At 38.6% G+C, this 7829-nt stretch overlaps 6 non-coding genes across 6 annotated transcripts; all 6 read right to left on the bottom strand.

Annotated features, from left to right (window-relative positions):
- Positions 1 to 3378: 3378 nt before the first annotated feature.
- LOC130359017 (small nucleolar RNA U3) lies at positions 3379 to 3593 on the bottom strand. Its single transcript, XR_008889797.1, has one exon. It is a non-coding gene; the product is annotated as a small nucleolar RNA U3 (small nucleolar RNA).
- A 568-nt stretch (positions 3594 to 4161) lies between these two features.
- On the bottom strand, positions 4162 to 4379 carry LOC130359308 (small nucleolar RNA U3). Its single transcript, XR_008890058.1, has one exon. It is a non-coding gene; the product is annotated as a small nucleolar RNA U3 (small nucleolar RNA).
- Positions 4380 to 4946: 567 nt separating this feature from the next.
- On the bottom strand, positions 4947 to 5163 carry LOC130359222 (small nucleolar RNA U3). The gene has a single exon (XR_008889979.1). It is a non-coding gene; the product is annotated as a small nucleolar RNA U3 (small nucleolar RNA).
- A 568-nt stretch (positions 5164 to 5731) lies between these two features.
- LOC130359013 (small nucleolar RNA U3) lies at positions 5732 to 5948 on the bottom strand. Its single transcript, XR_008889793.1, has one exon. It is a non-coding gene; the product is annotated as a small nucleolar RNA U3 (small nucleolar RNA).
- A 568-nt stretch (positions 5949 to 6516) lies between these two features.
- LOC130359318 (small nucleolar RNA U3) lies at positions 6517 to 6733 on the bottom strand. The gene has a single exon (XR_008890067.1). It is a non-coding gene; the product is annotated as a small nucleolar RNA U3 (small nucleolar RNA).
- Positions 6734 to 7301: 568 nt separating this feature from the next.
- LOC130359153 (small nucleolar RNA U3) lies at positions 7302 to 7518 on the bottom strand. The gene has a single exon (XR_008889918.1). It is a non-coding gene; the product is annotated as a small nucleolar RNA U3 (small nucleolar RNA).
- Positions 7519 to 7829: the final 311 nt, after the last annotated feature.

Raw genomic sequence — 7829 nt, 5'->3', positions numbered from 1 at the left:
CTTTTAGTTATCATTCTGATTCCGAGACTGTTTTTTCGTGACATATTCTACTTTAACTTAGTGGTAAAATTTTATGGTAACTTGCATCCTTTCTTGGTGAAAAATCCCCAATTTGATGAAAAAAATGAAAATTTTGCATTTTTCTAACTTTGAAGCTCTCTGCTTGTAAGAAAAATGGATATTCAAAATACATTTTTTTTGTTCACATATATAATATGTCCACTTTATGTTTGCATCATAACATTTATGAGTTTTTACTTTTGGAAGACACCAGAGGGCTTCAAAGTTCAGCAGCAATTTTGAAATTTTTCACAAAATTTTCAAACTCGCTATTTTTCATGGACCAGTTCAGGTTTGAAGTGGATTTAATGGGTCTTCATATTAGAAATACCCCGTAAAAGTCCCCATTATAAAAACTAAACCCCCCAAAGTATTCAAAATGACATTCAGTAAGTGTATTAACCCTTGAGGTGTTTCACAGGAATAGCAGCAAATTGAAGGAGAAAATTCAAAATCTTCATGTTTTACACTCCCATGTTCTTGTAGACCCAATTTTTGAATTTTTGCAAGGGGTAAAAAGGAGAAAACATTTTCTTGTATTTGTAGCCCAATTTCTCTCGAGTAAGCACATACCTCATATGTCTATGTTTATTGTTCAGCGGGCGCAGTAGAGGGCTGAGAAGGGAAGGAGCGACAAATGGTTTTTGGGGGGCATGTCACCTTTAGGAAGCCCCTATGGTGCCAGCACAGCAAAAAAAAGCCACATGGCATACCATTTTGGAAACTAGACCCCTCGGGGAATGTAACAAGGGGTAATGTGAACCTTAATACCCTACAGGTGTTTCACGACTTTTGCATATGTAAAAAAATATATATTTTTTTTACCTAAAATGCTTGGTTTCCCAAAATGTTTACATTTTTAAAAAGGGTAATAGCAGAAAATACCCCCCAAAATTTGAAGCCCAATTTCTTCCGATTCAGAAAACACCCCATATGGGGGTGAAAAGTGCTCTGCTGGCGCACTACAGGTCTCAGAAGAGAAGGAGTCACATTTGGCTTTTTGAAAGCAAATTTTGCTCTGGGGGCATGCCGCACTTACGTAGCCCCTATGGTGCCAGAACAGCAAAAAAAACACATGGCATAGCATTTTGGAAACTAGACCCCTCGGGGAACGTAACAAGGGGTAATGTGAACCTTAACACCCCGCAGGTGATTCACAACTTTTGCAGATGTAAAAAAAATAAAAATAATTTAACCTAAAATGCTTGGCTTCCCAAAAATTTTACATTTTTAAAAGGGGTAATAGCAGAAAATACCCCCCAAAATTTGTAACACAATTTCTCCCCAGTACGGCAATACCCCATATGTGACCCTAAACTGTTGCCTTGAAATACGACAGGGCTCCAAAGTGAGAGCGCCATGCGCATTCGAGGTCTAAATTAGGGACTTGCATAGGGGTGGACATAGGGGGTATTCTACGCCAGTGATTCCCAAACAGGGTGCCTCCAGCTGTTGTAAAAATCCCAGCATGCCTAGACAGTCAGTGGCTATCTGGCAATACTGGGAGTGGTTGTTTTGCAACAGCTGGAGGCTCCGTTTTGGAAACAATGGCATACCAGACGTTTTCCATTTTTATTGGGGAGGGGAGGAGGACTGTGTAGGGGTATGTGTATATGTAGTGTTTTTTACTTTTTATTTAATTTTTTGTTAGTGTAGTGTAGTGTTTTTAGGGTACAGTCGCACAGGCTGGCAGTTTGATCTGCGGCAGAAAATTTGCCGCAACTCAAACTTGCAGACGGATACTTAGTGTAAACCTCTGCTCATGTGAGTGTACCCAGTAGGTTCACTTTGGGGAGGTGGGAACATCCAGCTGTTGCAAAACTACAACTCCCAGCATGTACAGTCTATCAGTGCATGCTGGGAGCTGTAGTTTTGCAACAGATGGAGGCTCCGTTATGGAAACAGTGGCGTACCAGATGTTTTTCATTTTTATTGGGGAGGGGGGCTGTGTGGGGGTATGTGTATATGTAGTGCTTTTTACTTTTTATTTTATTTTGTGTTAGTGTAGTGTTTTTAGGGTACAATCGCACGGGCGGGGGTTCACAGTAGTTTCTCGCTGGAAGTTTGAGCTGCGGCAGAAAATTTGCCGCAGCTCAAACTTGCAGCCGGATACTTAGTGTAAACCTCTGCCCATGTGAGTGTACCCTGTACATTCACATTGGGGGGGGACGTCTAGCTGTTGCAAAACTACAACTCCCAGCATGTACGGTTTATCAGTGCATGCTGGGAGTTGTAGTTTTGCAACAGCTGGAGGCACACTGGTTGTGAAACACCAAGTTTGGTAACAAACTCAGTGTTTTGCAACCAGTGTGCCTTCAGCTGTTGCAAAAGCTACAACCCCCAGCATGTACGGACAGCGGAAGGGCATGCTGGGACTTGTAGTTATGCAACAGCCGGAGGCATACTACTTTGGCTGGGGATGCTGGGGATTCTAGTTATGCAACAGCTGGAGACACACTGGTTTGCTACTTAACTCAGTGTGCCTTCAGCTGTTGCAAAACTACAACTCTCAGCAGTCACCGACAGCCAACAGGCATGCTGGGAGTTGTAGTTATGCAACCAGCAGATGCACCACTACAACGCCCAGCATGCACTTTAGCTGTTTGTGCAAGCTGGCAGTTGTAGTTACACAACAGCTGAAGGTACACTTTTCCATAGAAAAAATGTGCCTCCAGCTGTTGCAAAACTATAAGTCCCAGCATGCCCATAAGGGCATGCTGGGAGTTGTGGTGGTCTGCCTCCTGCCATTGCATAACTACAGCTCCCAGCATGCCCTTTTTGCATGCTGGGAGCTGTTGCTAAGCAACAGCAGGAGGCTGTCACTCACCTCCTGCTGCTGCTCCACGCAGCATCAGGTCAGTCCCTCGCCGCCAAGGCCTGCGCCGCTGCTGCTGCCCCGATTCCAACATTGATGCCGGGGATCGGGGTCCCCAGCTCCCGAGGTGCACGTCCCGCACCCGGTCACGTCCTCCGGAAGAAGGGCGGAGCGGGTTGCGGGAGTGACACCCACAGCAGGCGCCCTGATTGCTCGGCCGGTAAAACGCCGACGAATCAGGGCGATCGTGAGGTGGCACCAATGCCACCTCACCCCTGCTGGCTATGGCTGTTCGGGGCCGTCTCTGACGGCCCCGATCAGCCAGTGATTCCGGGTCACTGGAGACCCGAATGACCCGGAATCGCCACAGATCTCTGTACTGAATTGTCTAGCTATCTACGGCCATCGCCAACATGAGGGGGCATAATGACTCCCCTGGGCAATATGCAGCGATGCCTGCTGATGTACATTTTTAACATAACTTGGTGTTACATACTACACTCACCACTCTGAAAGAACTTTCTTCTATTACTTCTTTTGAAAAAAAGAAGAACACAGTCATCAAAAGCAGAACCATTGCAAAACTGCAATGTTGTCAACTGCTTTCATGCTCAGAAGAAAGCTCTAAATCTCATCATTGTGGATAGTGAGCTTGGACTCTTTCAGCCACATTTCTCCCTTCAAAGACTTTAGAAATGATCCCTGAAAGTATAGCCCTAACAATTAGGATTTTCAGATTTTTCCCACCTATACGGTTTAACCTTTTAACTGAAGCTGGGATCATTTTCAAAAGTTCCGAGTTTGAGTTGTGAAACAAAAAGGTTGTGTCAAATGTCAGTAAAAACAAAATAGTTTTTCAAAGTATGTTGAAGGTTTATATGGAAATCAATGAAATCCTTTAAACATGAGTATGATAGAGTACATGTTGTCATCAGTTGCGTCGAGATCTAGGCTGAGTTCAACTATTCCAGATGTTAACCCAGCCTTACTAAAGAAAATATCAACATAAAAAAAGTATAAAATATTTGTCATGCCACAACATCTCTTTCCTACAATCATAAAACCGGACTCAGGGCATATGTTACCTGAGTTTTGATACTTTTGTAATAAAAAAAACTTTATAGCAGCCTCCTGAGCTTTGGCTCGAAAATACAAAACTTTCTTAAGTTTATTATATGGTTAACTGTAGATTAAAAAAAGAAGATAGAGCAAGTAACACAGTAGAGAATTGAAATGCATGGTTTAACACTTTAATTTAACATAACTTGGTGTTACATACTACACTCACCACTCTGAAAGAACTTTCTTCTATTACTTCTTTTGAAAAAAAAGAAGATCACAGTCATCAAAAGCAGACTACCATTGCAAATATGCAATGTTTTCAACCGCTTTCATGCACAGAAGAAAGCTCTAAATCTCATCATTGTGGATAGTGAGCTTGGATTCTTACAGCCACATTTCTCCCTTCAAAGACTTTAGAAATGATCCCTGAAAGTATAGCCCTAACAATTAGGATTTTCAGATTTTTCCCACCTATACGGTTTAACCTTTTAACTGAAGCTGAGATCATTTTCAAAAGTTCCGAGTTTGAGTTGTGAAACAAAAAGGTTGTGTCAAATGTCAGTAAAAACAAAATAGTTTTTCAAAGTATGTTGAAGGTTTATATGGAAATCAATTAAATCCTTTAAACATGAGTATGATAGAGTACATGTTGTCATCAGTTGCGTCGAGATCTAGGCTGAGTTCAACTATTTCAGATGTTAACCCAGCCTTACTAAAGAAAATCTCAACATAAAAAAAGTATTAAATATTTGTCATGCCACAACATCTCTTTCCTACAATAATAAAACTGGACTCAGGGTATATGTTACTAGAGTTTGGATACTTTTGTACTAAAAAAGAATTTATAGCAGCCTCTTGAGCTTAAGCTCAAAAATGCAAAACTTTCTTAAGTTTATTATATGATTAACTGTAGATTAAAAAAGAAGATAAAGCAAGTAACACTGTAGAGAATTGAAATGCATGGTTTAACACTTAAATTTAACATAACTTGGTGTTACATACTACACTCACCACTCTGAAAGAACTTTCTTCTACTACTTCTTTTGAAAAAAAGAAGAACACAGACATCAAAAGCAGACAACCATTGCTAAACTGCAATGTTGTCAACTGCTTTCATGCTCAGAAGAAAGCTCTAAAGCTCATGATTGTGGATAGAGAGCTTGGACTCTTTCAGCCACGTTTCTCCCTTGAAAGACTTTAGAAATGATCCCTGAAAGTATAGCCCTAACAATTAGAATTTTCAGATTTTTCCCACCTATACGGTTTAACCTTTTAACTGAAGCTGAGATCATTTTCAAAAGTTCCGAGTTTGAGTTGTGAAACAAAAAGGTTGTGTCAAATGTCAGTAAAAACAAAATAGTTTTTCAAAGTATGTTGAAGGTTTATATGGAAATCAATGAAATCCTTTAAACATGAATATGATAGAGTACATGTTGTCATCAGTTGCGTCGAGATCTAGGCTGAGTTCAACTATTCCAGATGTTAACCCAGCCTTACTAAAGAAAATCTCAACATAAAAAAAGTATAAAATATTTGTCATGCCACAACATCTCTTTCCAACAATCAAAAAACCGGACTCAGGGCATATGTTACCTGAGTTTTGATACTTTTGTACTAAAAAAAACTTTATAGCAGCCTCCTGAGCTTTGGCTCCAAAATACAAAACTTTCTTAAGTTTATTATATGGTTAACTGTAGATTAAAAAAAGAAGATAGAGCAAATAACACAGTAGAGAATTGAAACGCATGGTTTAACACTTTAATTTAACATAACTCGGTGTTACATACTACACTCACCACTCTGAAAGAACTTTCTTCTATTACTTCTTTTGAAAAAAAGAAAAACACAGTCATCAAAAGCAGACAACCATTGCTAAACTGCAATGTTGTCAACTGCTTTCATGCTCAGAAGAAAGCTCTAAATCTCATCATTGTGGATAGTGAGCTTGGACTCTTTCAGACACATTTCTCCCTTCAAAGACTTTAGAGATGATCCCTGAAAGTACAGCCCTAACAATTAGGATTTTCAGATTTTTCCCACCTATACGGTTTAACCTTTTAACTGAAGCTGAGATCATTTTCAAAAGTTCCGAGTTTGAGTTGTGAAACAAAAAGATTGTGTCAAATGTCAGTAAAAACTAAATAGTTTTTCAAAGTATGTTGAAGGTTTATATGGAAATCAATGAAATGCTTTAAACATGAGTATGATAGAGTACATGTTGTCATCAGTTGCGTCGAGATCTAGGCTGAGTTCAACTATTCCAGATGTTAACCCAGCCTTACTAAAGAAAATCTCAACATAAAAAAAGAATAAAATATTTGTCATGCCACAACATCTCTTTCCTACAATCATAAAACCGGACTCAGGGCATATGTTACCTGAGTTTTGATACTTTTGTAATGAAAAAAACTTTATAGCAGCCTCGTGAGCTTTGGCTCAAAAATACAAAACTTTCTTAAGTTTATTATATGGTTAACTGTAGATTAAAAAAAGAAGATAGAGCAAATAACACAGTAGAGAATTGAAACACATGGTTTAACACTTTAATTTAACATAACTTGGTGTTACATACTACACTCACCACTCTGAAAGAACTTTCTTCTATTATTTCTTTTGAAAAAAAGAAGAACACAGTCATCAAAAGCAGACAACCATTGCTAAACTGCAATGTTGTCAACCGCTTTCATGCTAAGAAGAAAGCTCTAAATCTCATCATTGTGGATGGTGAGCTTGGACTCTTTCAGCCACATTTCTCCCTTCAAAGACTTTAGAAATGATCACAGAAAGTATAGCCCTAACAATTAGGATTTTCAGATTTTTCCCACCTATACGGTTTAACCTTTTAACTGAAGCTGAGATAATTTTCAAAAGTTCCGAGTTTGAGTTGTGAAACAAAAAGGTTGTGTCAAATGTCAGTAAAAACAAAATAGTTTTTCAAAGTATGTTGAAGGTTTATATGGAAATCAATGAAATCCTTTAAACATGAGTATGATAGAGTACATGTTGTCATCAGTTGCGTCGAGATCTAGGCTGAGTTCAACTATTCCAGATGTTAATCCAGCCTTACTAAAGAAAATCTCAACATAAAAAAAGTATAAAATATTTGTCATGCCACAACATCTCTTTCCTACAATCAAAAAACCGGACTCAGGGCATATGTTACCTGAGTTTTGATACCTTTGTACTAAAAAAAACTTTATAGCAGCCTCCTGAGCTTTGGCTCAAAAATACAAAACTTTCTTAAGTTTATTATATGGTTAACTGTAGATTAAAAAAAGAAGAGAGAGCAAGTAACACAGTAGAGAATTGAAACACAAGGTTTAACACTATAATTTAACATAACTTGGTGTTACATACTACACTCACCATTCTGAAAGAACTTTCTTCTATTACTTCTTTTGAAAAAAAGAAGAACACAGTCATCAAAAGCAGACAACCATTGCAAAACTGCAATGTTGTCAACCGCTTTCATGCTCAGAAGAAAGCTCTAAATCTCATCATTGTGGATAGTGAGCTTGGACTCTTTCAGCCACATTTCTCCCTTCAAAGACTTTAGAAATGATCTCTGAAAGTATAGCCCTATCAATTAGGATTTTCAGATTTTTCCCACCTATACGGTTTAACCTTTTAACTGAAGCCGAGATCCTTTTCAAAAGTTCCGAGTTTGAGTTGTGAAACAAAAAGGTTGTGTCAAATGTCAGTAAAAACAAAATAGTTTTTCAAAGTATGTTGAAGGTTTATATGGAAATCCTTTAAACATGAGTATGATAGAGTACATGTTGTCATCAGTTGCGTCGAGATCTAGGCTGAGTTCAACTATTCCAGATGTTAACCCAGCCTTACTAAAGAAAATCTCAACATAAAAAAGTATAAAATATTTGTCATGCCACAA

This window comes from Hyla sarda, chromosome 2 (assembly GCF_029499605.1).
Source record: "Hyla sarda isolate aHylSar1 chromosome 2, aHylSar1.hap1, whole genome shotgun sequence".
Classification (NCBI taxonomy): Eukaryota; Metazoa; Chordata; class Amphibia; order Anura; family Hylidae; genus Hyla; species Hyla sarda.
The sequence above is the reverse complement of the archived record's forward strand: the minus strand, read 5'-3'. Positions and strand labels throughout refer to the sequence as shown.